We start from the raw sequence: 19,111 nt of genomic DNA on the forward strand, positions 1-19,111 counted from the left end.
TTGCCTCTTCATAATTGCCTTCTGCTATAGTTTGAATGTTTGTGACCTTCCAAAATTTATTGTTGAAACTTAATCTCCAATGCACCAGTATTAAGAGGTGGGGCCTTTAGGAGGCAATTAGGTCATGAACACTCTTCCCTTGAGAATGGAATTAAGGCCTTTATAAAGAGGCTTCATGTATCATTTGGCCTTTTTGTCCTTCTGTCTCTTCCACCATGTGAGGACATAGTTTTCAAGGCACCATCTTGAAAGCAGAGAGCAGCCCTCACGAAACACCAAACTTGCTGGCACCTTGATCTTGGACTTCCTAGTCTCCAGAACTGTGAGAAATATATTTCTGTTGTTGGTAACTTATCCAGTCTTAGGAATTTTGTTGTAGTAGCACAAATGGACTAAGACACTTTCTTATACTTTTAGTAATGTTTGGGTGGTGCAACAAATAATACTGAATAACTTCAAAAATATTTCTCAAATCAGAAAATATACCAGTAAAAAGTTGTAAAGGAATAATTAAGCATGACTAGCCAGGCGCAGTGGCTCATGCCTGTAATCCCAGCACTTTGGGAGGCTGAGGAGGGTGGATCACGAGGTCAGGAGATTGAGAACATCCTGGCTAACACGGTGAAACTCCTCTCTACTAAAAGTACAAAAAATTAGCCTGGCATGGTGGTGAGCACCTGTAGTCCCAGCTACTCAGGAGGCTGAGGCAGGAGAATGGCATGAACCTGGGAGGCGGACCTTGTAGACTTCGTCTCAAAAAAAAAAAAAAAAGAATGACTAATATACATATAAAAGCATTTTCCACTTTAATAGTACTCAGAGAAACCCATATAAACCACTATTGGGTATCTGTTTTCTTTTTCTTTTTTTTCCTTCATACTTTAAATGCACTCCCCCTTACAAATCTTTTTTTTTCCTCCTTTGGTACTGTTTCTTCTTCTTTTTTTTTTAGATGGAGTCTCGCTGTGTCGCCACACTGGAGTGCAGTGGCGCAGGGCTCACTGCAACCTCCGCCTCCCGGGTTCAAGTGATTCTCCTGCCTCAGCCTCCCAAGTAGCTGGGACTACAGGCATGCGCTACCATGCCCAGCTAAGTCTTGTATTTTTAGTAGAGACGGAGCTTCACCATGTTGGCCAGGATGCTCTCGATCTCTTGACCTCATGATCTGCCCGCCTCCGCCTCCCAAAGTGCTGGGATTATAGGTATGAGCCACCGCGCCCGGCCCTTTTTGTTTTGTGTTGTTTTTCTTGAGATGGAGTCATGCCCAGACTGGAGTGCAGGGGTGTGATCGTGGCTCATTGCAACCTCCACCCCCCCGGTTCAAGCGATTCTCCTGCCTCAGCCTCTCGAGGAGCTGGGATTACAGGCACCCGCCACCATGCCTGGCTAATTTTTGTATTTTTAGTATAGATGGGGTTTCACCATGTTGGCCAGGCTGGTCTCGAACTCCTGATCTCCAGTGATCCACCTGCCTTGGCCTTCCGAAATGCTGGGATTACAGGCGTGAGCCACCTTGCCTGGCCAGTACTGTTTTTTCAATTGTCAAACCGACAAAGTGTTGTGTTTGTTTCCTGTTTTTATTTTAAAAATACAAATCTGTATCTTTCATCAAATATTAATGTATTTTAAATATTATTCCATATCTTTCATCATCTAATGTTAGCAAGCTTTTGAGAACATGAGCAGTCTCCTGCCAAGCTGGCTAATGGGGTATGACCCTCACTGAAAGGCAGTTTTAGGTATTAAAAAGCTTGGAGTCTGCCATGACACCTGTCCCAGGAATTTTACTTCAGAAAATTTATTTTAAGGGGTTTACTGTGGATGTGCACCAACATTTACATTACAAACACATAAGAATATATATTACAATGATTGTATAATATTCACAAATCATAAATAATCTAAGAGTCCAACAGTAAAGTTAAATTAATTAGGGGATTATAACAGAATATTGTGGTCATTAAAATGATATTTTAGAATTCAATAATGACAAGGAAAAGTGTTTATAAGACATTAATTGAAACAGGAGATTATAAAACAGTATGTATAGTAATGATACCAACTATGTAAATGTATGTGTGCAGAAAAAGGAGACTAGAAGGCAGGGCTGCCATGTCTCCTGTGCATATTGAGTTCTTAGAGGGAAGCTTAGCTAGGGAAGAGTGAAAGCAGGAATCAAGTTCACATTCCACAAGCCAAGTTATGCACCCTGAATTCAGGGTTGCATACATCCAAAGCAAGGAGCACCTTCTTCTGAATTGTTCAAAAGCACCAACTAGACTACTGTCAGCCCCACTGGATGGGCTGGAATTGTGACTGGTATGAATTTTCTTCTCCTAGTTAATCTGCCTTGCCTTTTTCATCTATAAATAAATATTACTTTTGCAAAGGAGCAAGTACCACTACTTTCAAAATACATCTTTTTACAAGTAGGCAATTGATAGTGGTTGAAGTGAGGCAATGGGAACATGGGGATTCACTGCACTATTCTCTTTTTTTGTGTTTGAGATTTTCTTATTTATTCATTTTTTTGGGATGGAGTTTTGCTCTTGTTGCCCAGGCTGGAGTGCAGTGGTACGATCTTGGCTCACTTCAACCTCCCTCTCCTGGGTTCAAGTGATTCTCCTGCCTCAGCCTCCCAAGTAGCTGGGATTACAGGTGCCTGCCACCACACCTGGCTAATTTTTTGCATTTTTAGTAGAGACAGGGTTTCATCATGTTGGCCAGGCTGGTCTCAAACCCCTGACCTCTGGTGATCCACCCTCCTTGGCCTCCCAAAGTGCTGGCATTACAGGTGTAAGCCACTGCATCCAGCCTGTGTTTGAGATTTTCTATAACAAAAGTATCTTTTATGACATCCTCATGGACACAATATTTTATATAGCCTGCTTAATCCTGAAATATGAATCCATATCTTTCATCATAGCTGGAGCTTTGTTCAAAAGCTCTAAAAGACTTAGTCCAATGTCTGAAGAATCTCTACAAGATGAACTTCAAAGTTATGCTGCAGATATGAGGCTCTGATAATTTAACCTGGAATGTTTAAGCAAAATTAATAGAGATCTTTCAGACTCCAGAAAGCACTATATTTACCTTAAGTATCCACTTAAAATCTAAGCCTGTGGGAGTTTTTCAATTTGCAAAAGATTAGTTGTTCTTGGTTGATAGTTCTGATTTGCAGCAGAAAAGTGTTTCAAAACTAGACACAGAAACTCTCTGCTTGTCTCCTTTTCCCTTTCTTCAAGTAAAATATTTTTTACATTGATAAGTCTTTTTTTTTTTTTTTTTTTTTTTTTGAGATGGAGTCTCGCTCTGTCGCCCAGGCTGGAGTGCAGTGGCACCATCTCGGCTCACTGCAAGCTCCGCCTCCTGGGTTCACGCCATTCTCCTGCCTCAGCCTCCCAAGTAGCTGGGACTACAGGCGCACGCCACCATGCCTGGCTAATTTTTTGTATTTTTAGTAGAGACAGGGTTTCACCGTGTTAGCTGGGATGGTCTTGATCTCCTGACCTCGTGATCTGCCCGCCTTGGCCTCCCAAAGTGCTGGGATTACAGGCGTGAGCCACCGCGCCTGGCTGATAAGTTGTTTATTTGACAATTATCAAAGACTAAATTGTCACTTTCTGAAATGCTTGCTTAAAATCCAGTCTTTCTAAGCAGTCTATTTGTCCCTCATGCTCCAACCAATAGCCATGGGAAAGTTTTTCCTCTCCTAACCAAATGTTGACTTGTTTATTGATTACTGTTTTTTTGTTTGTTTGTTTTTGAGACGGAGTTTCACTCTTGTTGCCCAGGCTGGAGTACAATGGCGCAATCTCGGCTCACGGAAACTTCTGCCTCCCGGATTCAAGGGATTCTTCTACCTCAACCTCTGAAGTAGCTGGGATTACAGGCATGCGCCACCACACCCAGCTAATTTTGTATTTTTAGTAGAGACGGAGTTTCACCGTGTTGGTCAGGCTGGTCTCAAACTCCCGACCTGAGATGATCTGACCACCTCAGCTTCCCAAAGTGCTGGGATTACAGGCGTAAGCCACTGTACCTGGCCTATTGATTACTGTTTTATCACTCGCTAACTGAAGTTGTCCTTTTCACCTTGACTGTGAATTTAAGAGCAGCCAAGTCAAATTTTGTCTCCAAGTCGTGGACCCATATATCCAATCTAACTCCATTTGGAGGTGTCCCAGCCATTTCAAATCCAACATATTCAATATAAGTCCTCTCCTTTTCTCCCACAACCTAATCATTTTCTGATGGTCTCCATGTTAATGAATGGCTCAATCATCCACCCAGTGGCTCAAGTTAGAGACTAGCATCATTATGTTTTTTCCCTCCTCATACATGTTACACCCTCTCCTTGCCTCTAGCATCCAATCCTGTTCTAACTCATAAACGGTCAATTGCCGGGCGCAGTCACTCATGCCTGTAATCCCAGCACTTTGAGGGGCCGAGGCGGGCAGATCATGAAGTCAGGAGTTTGAGACCAGCCTGGCCAGCATGGTGAAACCCCATCTCTACTAAAAATACAAAAAATTAGCCAGGCATGGTGGCGTGCACCTGTAGTCCCAGCTACTCAGGAGGCTGAGGCAGGAGAATTGCTTGAACCTGGCAGGCAGAGGTTGCAGTGAGCCGAGATCGCACCACTGCGCTCCAGCCCGGGTGACAGGGCGAGACTCCGTCTCAAAAAATATAATAATTAAATTTAAAAAAATGGCCTTTTGCCTTGTCCATTTCTATGTCTACGACTGCCAACTTGGTCAAAGGCAATACATTATCTTGACCTGACAACTACACCCACTTCTCACTGATCTCCCCGTATTTCCTCTTGCTTGCTTTCAAACTATTCTCTCCCACAGCAACAGGAGTTATCTTTAGAAAAGCAAATCAAATTATGTCATCTCCTTGCTAACAACCCTTCAAAGGCTTTTCATGGCTTTTAGGATGAAAACAAAATCCTATATATGGTCTACAAGGCCCTGAATGATCTCACCCCTGCCTACCTCACTAGCTACTATCAAGTTTTATCAGTTTCCCCATATTCTGCACCTCCTTCCTCCTTCAAGGACTCCACATAAAATATTTCCTTTACCTAAAAACCTTCTTCTCCCCATACTCCAATGAACCCCTAATTAAGTCCCATTAGCCACCTAGAATTAAGCAGCAGTTAACTGTAGCTAATATTTGGGGGAACAGTTCTGTGCTAAGCACTTCTTAGGTAATAAATAACTTATTCCTCACAGCCACTCTATGAGGTACATACTATTATTAATATCTCTGTTTTACAAATGACAAAATGGAGGGGCAGAGAAGTGAAATAACTTGACCTAGGTCACATACCTATTAACTGGCCGAGCTAGGATTCAAAAAGGGGCATCTAGTTCCAGAGCCTGTGCTCTTCATTGTTACAGTATGCTATCTGCAGTTTCATCCAGGAAATTTTTGTTGTAGACTTTGGAATAGACTTTGTTTAATAAATGGAAGGAAGAAAGAAGGGAGAAAAAAAGAGGGAAGGAAAAGTGAAAAAAGATTCTTAGCATGTGCATGTTAAGTTGTACACTCTGGTTAATTTCTTTGTTCTTATTTTGAGGTTTCCTCTTACAGTTGGCCAAAGATTTAGCTTCTTCAGTTTGACACCATTTGCCAGGAAAGATGTTTCCTGGTAGGCCCAAGAAAAGGGCATAAAAAGAAACACTGAGTATATAAGATTACTTTTATGTGCCAGGAGATAATTGGCAGGGACACATGAAATTTGAAGGCATTTTTAGTAAATGTTATGAAACTCCAGCAGACAATCTAGAGCACTTCTCTGTCCCAACAGGAAGGGACATGTACCTTGGGGTAAAACACTGACTGACATTATTAACATAAGGGTCTAGTTCAAAGGCAATGTTTTCGAAGAGTTTTGGGAGGTTATCCATTAATGTTTATTAAAGATTACCAGATCATCTGGCTAATAGGCAGAGAGACGGAAATCATTTCCTTGGAGAGGATGAATTCACAAAGGTCCGTGAAGAGGAAAGGCCCTGGGGAAGGAGGGTAGGATGCTAGGGTGGGTGCAGGGGGAGGCTGGGAATGACAGTGGCAGCATGAAAGCCTAAAGTATTGGTGGGAGGGAGTCTGCAGAAGGGATGCATTGTCAGAAGGAAGAAGTGATTTCATTTCCTTCATTGTCCCCCAATTTAAGTTTGAAGTTAGAATCTTTTTTTTTTTTTTAGACGGAGTCTCATCTGTCGCACAGGCTGGAGTGCAGTGGCGCTTTATCGGCTCACTGCAACCTCCGCCTCCCAGGTCCAAGCGATTCTCCTGCCTCAGCCTCCTGAGTAGCTGGGAATACAGTCACGTGCCACCACGCCTGGCTAATTTTTGTATTTTTAGTAGAGACAGAGTTTCACCATGTTGGCCAGAATGGTCTCGATCTCCTGACCTCGTGATCCGCCCGCCTCGGCCTCCCAAAGTGCTGGGATTACAGGAGTGAGACACCACACCCGGCCTGGAGTTAGAATTTTTCAAAGACATCCATGTTTTTTTCATCTTTCTATATATGATTCCTTAGATTGCAGTTGTTTCTGAAATGCTGAATTGTTTCTGACATGAGAATTGTTTCTGAAACGCTGAAGCTTGCCAAACCTTGTTGGACCATTGCGAGATAATTAGCATTGTTGGAAAATGATATTTGCCGAGTAGTTTGTAAGCCAAACGTCCCATCTTCAGAGTAACAGCCTACAAGGCAGGAGTTGAGCAAACTGTATGGTAAGGGAATTGCTTTCAAAAATTGCTGTGCTTCCTCCTTTCACTTTTGGTGCCTCCCACCCCTCAGTTATATTCAAACGCACAAAACACAGTGGCAGCAGTGGGACTACATCTAGTCCTCAAGGAGCTGCAGAATAGGAGCGGGAAATAGGCTGTGATTTCTACTCTGCCGTTGGTAGACCAAAAGGCAAACAATTACACTAAGGATAATTACACAATGCTGAGGGAGCACAGCGGAAAGGGCAAGGAGGGAATGAAAATAGAGTTTGCAGGAAAGAGAAAACTTGAGATGAAGATTACAAGGTTAATGGAAATTGCCAAATGGTTTGAGGGGAGGGAGAATGTTCCAGGTGAACAAAGAGTACAGAAGTAAATGCAAGAAGCTAAGCTTGTTGAGAGAACTGCAATAGTTCAGCATGGCTAGAAATTAGGGTGTTGTGGAGGCCTGACACGAGATGAAACTGGAGAAGGGAGCACAAAAACCCTGTATGCTGCATTGAGGAGTCTATTTTATCTTAAAAGTGATAGGCAGCTATTTAATGTTTTAAGTAGGAAGTTTTATTTGCCTATTAATCAAACATTTATTGGTTTCCAATTGACCACCATGTGCCAGACTCTACACTAGATGTTAGAAAGTCAAACAAGATTTTTTTAAAGAGGAGAAGAAAAGGTTTATAAGTAATAATTCCACAAATATAACTAGTGCTTAAAGGAAGCATTTATGTACAAGGTGCAATAGGAATATAGAAGAAGGAGTTGCTTGTTCTGCCTGCCTCCTTCACAGAGCCTGGATAAAGTATGAACTCTGTTCTGAAGGACAAAGTTTTCTAGGTGGATAGATAGTGCAAAAGGCACAGAGGTGCAAAAGAGATGAAAGAGCTCTGAGGCATATTAGTTCATAAATGAATCGGGGTCAAGTTATACAATATTTCTTGGCAGAATATAAATATTGATATATAAAAATCAGAGGGATCGGCCGGGTGCGGTGGCTCACACCTGTAATCCCAGCACTTTGGGAGGCCAAGGTGGGCAGATCATGAGGTCAAGAGATCAAGACCATCCTTGCCAACACGGTGAAACCCCGTCTCTACTAAAAATACAAAAATTAGCTGGGCGAGGTGGTGCATGCCTATAGTCCCAGCTACTCAGGAGGCTGAGGCAGGAGAATCACTTGAATCTGGGAGGTGGGTTCAAGTCACTGGGAGGCCTGGCGACAGAGTGAGACTTCATCTCAAAAAAAAAAAAAAATCAAAGGGATCACTCACTTCTAGTTACAAAATTCTTTGAATCAATATCAATGATTATTAAGAAATGAATACAGCTTAAACATGTAATGTTTAAGTCTATAATAAAATAGTCTTGGCCAGGCAGGGTGGCTCATGTCTATAATCCCAGCACTTTGGGAGGCTGAGGCAGGAGGATTGCTTGAGCCCAGGAGTTCGAGACCAGCCTGGGCAACATGGTGAAATCCTGTCTCTACAAAAAATACAAAAATTAGCTGAGTGTGGTGGTGTGTACCTGTGGTCCCAGCTACTAGGGAGGCTGAGGTGGGAGGATTGCTTGAGCCTGGGAAAGGGAGATTGCAGTGAGCAGAGATCATGCCACTGCACTCCAGCCTGGGCGACAGAGTGAGAACCGGTCTCAAAAATAAAAAAGGCCAGGCGTGGTGGCTCACACCTGTAATCCCAGCACTTTGGGAGGCTGAGGCGGACGGATCGTGAAGTCGGGAGACTGGGACCATCTTGGCTAACGTGGTGAAACCCCGTCTCTACTAAAAATACAAAAAAAAATTAGCTGGGCGTGGTGGCAGGTGCCTGTAGTCTCAGGTACTCAGGAGGCTGAGGCAGGAGAATGGCATGAACCAGGGAGGCAGAGCTTGCAGTGAGCTGAGATCGTGCCACTGCACTCCAGCCTGGGCAACAGAGCAAGACTCCGTCTCAAAAAAAAAAAAAAAAAGGTTAAATTTACATTAAAATTTCAGTTTTGGAAAAAGATTCTATCCATGTCAGAAAAATTGTGCCCAAAATAATTGTGTATGAACATAGTTATTACTAGCAGAGTATAATTTTCCTGGATCAGTGGATGGAAAGCTTAAACTATGAACCATATATATGTGATTTACAAAGTCCTTGTGGAGTTGTATTCTAGTCGAAATGGGGAAGCACATGGACCTTCTCTTTCGGACCTTGCATCCTCCTCTAATTGGGAGGGTTTATATGTTCCAATTCCTCGTGAAGCCTCTCAGCTGCCCAAGGTCTCTCTGTGAAATTTTTGGCTCTCACAATACTTTCATCTTTGTTATCTTCACTTTGAAAGTGTAGATAATTTTGATAATCTTTTCAAATTTTACCTGTCATGTGTTTAATTCCGTCTCATTATTAATAGGCTGCCTGGTTTGGGAAAATAGTTAAATGCTAAGACAGAAGTTTGTCCCAGAGATGCTACCTTTTTTTCTTTTCTTTTCTTTTCTTTTCCAAGACTGGTTTTGCTGTGTTGCTCAGGCTGATCTCAAACTCCTGGTCTCAAGAGAAGATGCTACATTTTAATAGGAAGGAATGAATTTTTAATGGTGGCATAAGTCAGAGGAAGAGATTTGGAGACATAGGGATCTTAAATGACCTTGTCTCTCTGTCTACCTGATCTTGCTACTAAATAGAATAACAAATTTATTGTGAAAAATAAATTAATTGTGGAAAGAGAGCCAGATTATCTCAAAGGCAACATATGTTAGTGAATCACAGTCATTGCCAGTTTCGGATTTTGTGTATAGTAAGGGCATAGGAACCCAATCAGGTTGGAAGGGCAGGCTTGAAGGTGCGTTTACATGGTAATTTACAACAAAATTGATAAAAGTATTCCCTGTCTCCATTAAAGAATAGGAGGGGGCATTGCTGGTGGAGATTATTGAAGGGTACTAAACCACTCCTTAATTTTCCCTCCTTGGTGTCAGCTACATTAGCAGTCAGGTAACATACATTGAGCACCTACTGTGTATATTTAATCTTTTTGTAACATGAATATGAGATTTTTTCATATACAAGATTCTATGAAAATTTTGTGTTTGTCCATATTGAAACATGAGTTGGAACAACAGAAATCATCAATATAATTTGCTAATCATATTTCACACTTTTGTCATAAAAAGAAGAAAATATAAATCACTTGATCTTTTCCATACAGTCCAATTATGAACAATGAAAAAGTCTACTTAAGAATTTTCCCATAATCTAAATTATCACACTCCTAGACAGAGATATGTGAACAAGCTCATCCAGTCATCCCATTTTTCTCCATTCATATACAATACACAGACACTCCATTACATTCTGAAATATGCTCACCTATCTACAGAGGTACTGTGTAATCATAGAAATACTTACCCAGTTCACACACTATTCTGACCCACAGAGAGGACACACGTTCACACTTACTACATGTTTACATACCTAATATACTCGCACCTCTGTGACAAAACTTTTTTTAACAGTTTTGTTATAATTTGTTATATAAATGTAGGAAAAACAACCAGAATGGTATTGCCCTTTCATACATTTCTATCACAAAAAGAACCATTAAAAGTGATTTATACATTGTACCTCTGCATTTGGCAGATTATAGAATGACATACTGAGAGATTTAGAATTTAAAAATATTACAGAGATAAGATTATAAACTCCCAGTAACTATATAAAGAATCTCATCATCTAGTTAAAATTTCAGAAATCTTCCGCAAGATTTCTCACAGCTATTTAAAAAGCAAATTCAGATTGAAGAGAATGTTGTCTCATGACTGAGTAAAGTAGTGTTTCTTTCTTCAGGGGCAATCTATGACCACCAGCATGAGAGTCACCATGAGCATTTAAAAATGCTTCTTGGGACTGGATGCAGTGGCTCACGCCTATAATCCCAGCACTTTGGGAGGCCGAGACGGGTGGATTACTTGAGGTCAGGAGTTGGAGACCAGCCTGGCCAACATGGCAAAATCCCATCTCTACTAAAAACACAAAAATTAGCTGGGCATGGTGGCACGCACCTGTAGTCGCAGCTACTCCAGAGGTTGAGGCAGGAGAATTGCTTAAACCCAGGAGGTGGAGGTTGCAGAAAGCTGAGATCGCTCCACTGCATTCTAGCCTGGGCCACAGAGTGAGATTCTGTCTCAAAAAAAAAAAAAGCTTCTTGGCTCCATCTCTTTATCTACTGAGTGAAAACACCAGGATGGCTGTTATGCATACTTGAGGAAAGACGCACTCATCTGTCTGCTAGATAACACAGGTACTCTGGCTCTCATCGGGCAGCTTAGCAACAAGCTGGCTCAGCCTAAGGCAGAAACCAGGATTGATATGGAAAACTCCCCAGGTGATGGGTGTCTAAAAGCTTGTTGCATATGGCCAGGCACAGTGGCTCACGCCTGTAATCCCAGCACTTTGGGAGGCCGAGGTGGGCGGATCACCTGAGGTTGGGAGTTCGAGACCAGCCTGACCCACATGGAGAAACCCCATATCTACTAAAAATACAAAATTAGCCGGGCTTCGTGGTGCATGCCTGTAATCCCAGCTACTTGGGAAGGCTGAGGCAGGAGAATCGCTTGAACCTGGGAGGTGGAGGTTGCAGTGAGCCAAGATCGTGCCATTGCATTCCAGCCTGGGCAACAAGAGCAAAACTCTGTCTCAAAAAAAAAAAAAAAAAAAAAAAAAAAAAAAAAAAAGCTATGTTACATACATAGACCAACACTATTTTAACCCCAATAGAAAAACTCCAAGTTTTCCAAATTGGCTGAGTGATCTCTGCTCCCTCCAAACTCCTTCATGGATAAGTGAGGTGGCAGTGAGTCTGATCTCTCTTCTGAAACACTTTCAAAGGTGTATCCAGTCATATCAGCAGCGAACACAGCTTTCTATGGGTTGGTGAGAGACTAGGGGATCCCATGCATTTGTTTAGCCCTGAGTTTGCAAGTTTTTGTTTTGGGCCTACACTGGGTGTTTTTGTGCTGTTTATTCAAGCCATGTATTGCTTGATAACATGGAAGTTTGAAAACCACCAGGCATGTATTATTTAATACATTTGCCAATGATTTGGAAGAAGTAAACACTCCATAAAAACATCACATTTCTATTCACATAGATGACCTCATATTACTTGTTAGTTAGGAGTCACACAAAGGAGAATAAATTGCAGAAATTTTTTTTAGAATTTTTTTCTCTTTTTAAAGACAAGATCTTGCTGTGTTGCCCACGCTGGAGTGCAGTGAGGCAATCATGGCTCTCTGCAGCCTCAATCTCTTAGGCTCAAGCAGTCCTCCCACCCCAGCCTCCCATGTAGCTGAGACTACAAGCATGAGCCACTCCACACAACTTACTATTATTATTATTACCATTGAGGCAGGGTCTCACTGTGTTGCCCAGGCTGGTCTCAAACTCCTGGCTTCAAGATATTATACTGATTTGGCTTCTCAAAGTGCTGGGATTACAGGTGTAAACCACTGTGCCCAGCCATATTTTTTTTAGAATTTTGACTTGAAGTATCTTCTTTAAATTACGTGCTTCCTTTAAAATATTACTACAGCTAAAACTTAATAGCTATTTTTTGTAAATATATAGAAAATACTTAAGTATGTGTGTTGATGTTACGATCTCAATTCAATACATTTATAGCTCAACAGTTCCTATGGTTGTTGAATGGGATTCTCTTTTTGCCAGTTAACGTTAATATGACAAAATTGCAGAGACAATTCATAAGAAGTTTATTTTTATTTTTATTTCAATAGTTTTTGGGGTACAGGTGGTTTTCAGTTACCTGGATAAGTTATTTAGTAGTGATTTCTGAGATTCTGGTGCACCCATCACCTGAGCAGTGTAAGGTGTGCCCAAAAGACTGCTATATGTAGTCTTTTATCCCTCTCGTCCCTCTCCCTTCTCCTCCCAAGTTTCCAGAGTCTGTTATATCATTCTTATGCCTTTACATCCTCATAGTTTAGCTCCCACTTATAAGTGAGAACATATGATATTTGGTTTTTCATTTCTGAGTTACTTAGAATAATGGCCTCCAGCTCCAACCAAGTTGCTACAAAAGACATTATTTCATTCCTTTTTATGGCTGAGTTCATAAAAAGATTAAGTAAGACTGGCCGGGCACGGTGGCTCACGCCTGTAATCCCAGCACTTTGGGAGTCGAGGCAGGCTGACTGCTTGAGGTCAGGAGTTTGAGACCAGCCTGGCCAACATGGTGAAAACCCATCTCTACTAAAAGTACAAAAAAGTAGCCAGGCGTGGTAGCACATGCCTGTAGTCCTAGCTACTCAGGAGGCTGAGGCAGGAGAATCGCTTGAACCTGGGAGGCGAAGGTTGCAGTGAGCCTACATGGTGCCACTTCACTCTAGCCTGGGTGACAGAGCAAGACTCCGTCTCAACAACAACAACAGAAAAAAAAAAAAAGAAGAAGAAGAGGATTAAGTAAGTCTTTGCTGACCTCCATCAGTAGGTAAAAATTTTGTGTGACAGGCTCAAATCCTGAAAACTTTCCCTTGTTGGGATAAAACCATGTGCATCTCCATTTCTAATACTGTATTCCAAGTATCACAACTGTGAGAAAGTGCTATTAAAAGCAGGGAAGGTTCAGAAGAAGACAAAGTAATCAGTGAAATGGGGAACCCCTCAATAACATACTAACCAGATTAAAACTCTAATTAGCTTAAATGAAACAAACAAGGGCAGAGAGAACACCTAACTGTAAAATTAAGAAGGGATAAAAAGTAAACAGAGTTGTTCATTAACTCATGAAATCATAGAATGAGAGGGCATCTCTTACCTTATTGAGGTAAGTTTAGTCCAGTTAGAGAGAAGTATAACTTCATATTAAAAAGTAAAACTCAGGCCAGGTGTGGTAGCTCACGCCTTTAATCCCAGCACTTTGGGAGGCCAAGGTGGGTGGATTACCTGAGGTCAGGAGTTCGAGACCAGCCTGACCAATATGGTGAAACCCTGTCTCTACTAAAAATACAAAAGAAATTAGCTGGGGGTGGTGGCATGTGCCTGTAGTCCCAGCAACTCAGGAGGCTGAGACAGGAGAATTGCTTGAACCCGGGAGGCAGAGGTTGCAGTGAGACGAGATCGCGCCACTGCACTCCAGCCTGGGCAAAAGAGCAGGACTACATCTCGAAAAATAAAAATAAATAAATAAAACTCAGCCAATGTGGTGGCTTACACCTGTAATCCCAGCATTTTTGGAAGCCAAGGCAGGAGGACTGCTTGAACCCAGGAGTATTCAAGACCAGCCTGGGCAACATAGTGAGTTTCTACCAAAAAAAAAAAAATTTTTTTTTTTAATTAGTCTGGTGTGGTAGTGCACGTCTATAGTCCCAGCTACTTGGGTGGCTGAAGTGGGAGGATTGCTTGAGCCCAGGAGGTCAAGGCTGCAGTGAACTGTGATTGTGCCACTACACTCCAGTCTGGGTGACACAACAAAACCCTGTCTCAAAAATATAAATAAATAAAAATCAATAAAATTTGTCCAGGTGTGGTGGCTCATGCCCGTAATCCCAGCACTTTGGGAGGCCGAGGTGGGTGGATTACCTGAGGTCAGGATTTTAAGAGCAGCCTGGCCAACATGGTGAAACCCCCTCTCTGCTAAAACTACAAAAATTAGTCAGCGTGGTGGTGCGCATCTATAATCCCAGCTACTTGGGAGGCTGAGGCATGAGAAGTGCTTGAACCCAGGAGGCAGAGGTTGCAGTGAGCCGAGATGGAGCCACTGCACTCCAGCCTGGTTGGCACAGCAAAACTCTGTCTCAAAATAAATAAATAAATAAAAATAAATAAATAAAATTCATATGACCCTAGGTGGGGAATTAATCAATTTTTTTTAAGTTAAGATAAACCAGTGGCTGATAGTGTCCTAGTGAAGTGTAAAGAGTGGTAAGTACCTAACCTTTGATGTTGATATCTAGGAGGACAGCCAAGACTTGCCACCATTTTGTCTGGTGATGCATCCTGTAGAGATAAAGTGTTTAATGGGCCATGCAACTGGTCCGATATGGTGTTAAAGCAAAATAAGCAGAAGGCCATTAGCCTGGGGTTGTTTCTGCACCCAGAAACCTTACACAAGCAAACCAAAACTTAATTTAGAGGAATTCCTTGTAACTGATTAAAATTTTTTATCAACTTTCTCTCAACTCTGTAGAATGCAGTGGAGATGCATAGAAAAAGTCTGAGACTGTTTACGCCTACTTTCTAAAAACGATTATCTCGTCTTCCTTTCTCTTTTCTTCTTTGTTCCTAATTCCTTTACTTCCTGACCTTTCTTACTTTTCCCCTCTTCCCTCTGTCACCATTTTCTTGCTAATGTAAACTTAGTTTATCATTGCCTGAAATCAGGAGTAAAGCCCAAATATTAAAAAAAAAAAAAAAAAAAAAAGCTGGAAGAGGCCTGCTATGGTGCTCACACCTGTGATCCCAGGGCTTTGGGAGGCCGAGGTGGGAGGATCACTTGAGGCCAAGAGTTCAAGGCTGCAGTGAGGTCTGATTGTGCCATTGCACTACAGCCTGGGTGATAGACAGAGACCCTGTCTCTGGAAAAGAAAATCTGGAAGAGAATTGGAAAAAATTACTTGTGGGGCCAGGTGCGGTGGCTCACGCCTGTAATCCTAGCACTTTGGGAAGCCAAGGCAGGTGGATCACCTGAGGTCAGAAGTTTGAGACCAGCCTGGCCAACACATCTCCACTAAAAATACAAAAATTAGCCAGGCATGATGGCGTGAGCCTGTAATCCCAGCTACTTAGGAGGCTGAGACAGGAGAATCGCTTAAGCCCAGGAGGTGGAGGTTGCAGTGAGCTGAGATCGCACCACTGCACTCCAGCCTAGGCAAAAAGAGTGAGACTCCGTCTCAAAAAAAAAAAAAAAAAAAAGAAAAGAAAAGAAAAGAAAAAAATTACTTATGATATGAGTGTATTATCTTTAGCTATTCATATGCATTGTCAAATCTCTGGGTCTTTAAATTCTAGCAAATGTTCCTCTTTTTCATAATGCTAATATCTTACATGTCTGTGAACTAGAGTTTTTTTTTTTTTTTTTTAGATTGTTGGACAATCACGAGGGAAGAACTTTCTCTCCCATTTTTGATGTTTCTTCCTTGTGGAGGGAATGTAATTAGTGTAACTCCTGACCTTCCTGCACCTCTTTATTAGCTCTTCCCAGGGAAGTCATTTATTTGATGGGTAAATTTGAGATATAAATACTTGAGCATGTATGCTCTGCTTAGCTTCTCTTCGTCCTCTGGGAAACTGATTAAATTTAAACATACACACACACACACACACACACACACACACACACACACACACACCCCAAGCCATGCTTCAGCCAATCATACAGCCAACTACCAGCCAATGACAAACAGCCAGCCAGCTGTTAGTTATATAACTAGGGACTTTCACTGGAACATACCTAAGCAAGGCAAATGCCTAGCTGTAGCCAATGAAGTAACTTCTTTACTTTTGCCTCCATGTTCAGCCTATAAGCATGCTGCTGCTCATGCTGTTAAAGTGGAGCTCTCTGAAGTTATTCTTTTTTTTTTTTTTTTTTGAGACAAAGTCTTGTGCTGTCACCCAGGCTGGAGGGCAGTGGCACAATCACACCTCACTGCAGACTTGACCCGGGTCCAAGCCATCCTCCCACCTCAGCCTCCCAAGTAACTGGGACTACAGGCATGCACCACCATGCTGGGCTATTTTTTTTTTTTTTTAACTTTTTGGTAGAGACAAGGTCTCACCATGTTGCCTAGGCTCGTTTTGAATTCCTAGGCTCAAGCGATCCTCCCACCTCAGTTTCCTAAAGTATTAGAATTACAGGCATGAGCCACTGCACCCAGCCTTGAACTTATTCCAATTTTGAGTGCTGCCTCATTCATGAATCCTTTATTGCTCAAATAAGCTGTTAAATTTATTTTATGTGAAGCCTTTACCAGTGGTAATCATTGTCTTTAGGCAATAAAAAACAGATGGATAGAAAAGAATAAATGCTCAGTAAAGAAACCACAGGATACTTATGCTTTGGCTAAAAAAAAAAAATTGGAATGAAAATTTTTATACAATGTTGCTAATTGTATCATATGAATAAAAGGTACGATTTTTAAATAAATTACTAACATTATGCACTTCTTGCATTATTCTGGATAAACATATTTTAGTGACCTACAAAGCCCTATGTAATCTCTGCTCCATTCCCTTCCCACCCATCTGAGATCATCTCTTATTATGATCCCACTCATTCACTCTATGCCAGCCATATGGCCTCCTTGCTGTTCCTCCAGCACACCCACCTTTTCCTGCCTCACTGCCTTCACCTGTGCTGCTCCCACTGCCTGGTTGCTCTTCTCCCACATGTATCCATGGCTTGTTCCCTCTCTTCACTAAAGGCTCTATGGAAATGTCACTTTCACAGGGAGTCCTTCCCTGACTATCCCATTACAAATACCACTGTTGCCCTGCCCAGTGCTGCCAGCCCTGTGCCTGTCCCCGGTTTGAGGCTTGCTCCCCTTTTCCCGTGTCCATCATTCTGTGCAGAAGCACCGCCAGAATGTCTCATTAACTACTCTACGAGGTTGCTGACATTGGTTTGGCCGCCTGGGGATGCAAGGCCTTGGACACTGAGGAGAACAAGAAGCCAGGCCTGATGCACGTGTAGGAGCTGTACTCAGCCTCCAAGCCACTGAAGAGCGTCCGCATCAGCGGCTGCCTGCACATGACTGTGGAGACAGTCGTCCTCACTGAGACCCTCCTTGTCCTGGGTGCTGAAGTGCAGTGGTCCAGCTGCAACATCTTCTCCACCCAGGACCATGCAGCAGCTGCCATTGCCAAGGCTGGGATTCCAGTGAACGCCTGGAAGGGAGAAACGGAGAAGTACCTTTGGTGCACCAAGCAGACACTGTACTTCAAGGACAAGCTCCTCAACATGATTCTGGACATCACTGGGGGCCTCACCAACCTCACCCACACTAAGTACCCACAGCTCTTGTCGGGCATCAGAGACATCTCCGAGGAGACCATGACTGAGGTCCACAACCTATACAAGATGATGGCCAATGGGATCCTGAAGGTGTCCACCATCAACGTTAATGATTCTGTCATCAAGAGCAAGTTTGACAACCTCTATGGCTGCCACCAGTCCCTCCCCAGATGGCATCAAGTAGGCCATAGGTGTGATGATTGCCAGCAAGGTAGCTGTGGTAGCAGCTATGGTGATGTGGGCAAGGGCTGTGCCCAGGCCCTGCAGGGTTTTGGGGCTCACGTCATTATCACCGAGATCGACCCCATCAATGCACTGCAGGCTGCCATGCAGGGCTATGAGGGGACCACCATGGACAAGGCCTGTCAGGAGGGCAACGTCTTTGTCACCACCACAGGCTGTGTTGACATCATCCTTGGCTAGCTGCCCAACAGGCACTTTGAACAGATGAAGGATGATGCCATCGTGTGTAACACTGGACACTTTGACATGAAAATCAATGTCACGTGGCTCAACAAGAATGCTATGAAGAAGGTGAACATCAAGCCCCAGATGGACTAGTACTGGCTAAAGAATGGGCGTGGCACCATCCTGCTGGCTGAGTGTCAGCTGGTCTACCTGGGTTGTGCTATGGACCAACCCAGCTTTGTGATGAGTAACTCCTTCACCAACCATGTGATGGTGTAGATTGAGCTGTGGACCCACTCAGACAAGTACCCCATTGAGGTTCACTTCCTGCCCAGGAAGCTGGATGAGGCAGTGGCTGAAGCCCATCTGGGCAAGGTGAACATGAAACTGACCAAGCAGACTGAGAAGCAGGCCCAGTACCTGGGCATGTCCTGTGATAGTCTCTTCAAGCTGGATCACTACCACTACTGAGAGCCAGGCCTGTCCTTCACCTTCCAGCTGTTGTCCTTGCCCAGGCCCCGCCTCTCCTCCCTAAGAGCAAATGGCACCAACTTTGTGATTGGCTTGCCAGTGTTCCCCATCGACTCCCTGGGGCTGGTCACTCATCCCTCATGCTTTTCCAAGTGTGGCAAAGGGAATTGAGAGGACCCTCCTCAAGCCCTGATCATGATGGAAGTACAAGGGAGGCAGCCACAGGGAACCATGAGCTCAGTGGTCTTGGAACTGCTCACTAAGTCAGTCCTTCCTTAGCCTGGAAGTTGGTAGTGGAGTCACAAAACCCATGTATTAATACTTTACCATCTAGGCCTTCACCTGGTCTGTGGACTTATACCCCTGTACTTGGTTTACCGGCTCAGTGGTTCCTCAGCCCATGACAGATGAGAAGGAGCTATATTGAAGGGCAAGGAGGAACTGTTTGAATTTTCCTGAGAGCCTGGCTTAGTGCTGGGCCTTC

The 19,111-nt window shown here is 43.0% G+C and overlaps 1 pseudogene; it reads left to right on the forward strand.

The window, feature by feature from the left end:
* The first annotated feature begins 17,319 nt into the window (after positions 1-17,319).
* Positions 17,320-18,627, forward strand: LOC101134547 (adenosylhomocysteinase-like; annotated as a pseudogene).
* The last annotated feature ends 484 nt before the right edge of the window (positions 18,628-19,111 follow it).

The sequence above is a fragment of the Gorilla gorilla genome, chromosome 16 (genome assembly GCF_029281585.2).
Source record: "Gorilla gorilla gorilla isolate KB3781 chromosome 16, NHGRI_mGorGor1-v2.1_pri, whole genome shotgun sequence".
NCBI classification, from domain to species: Eukaryota; Metazoa; Chordata; class Mammalia; order Primates; family Hominidae; genus Gorilla; species Gorilla gorilla.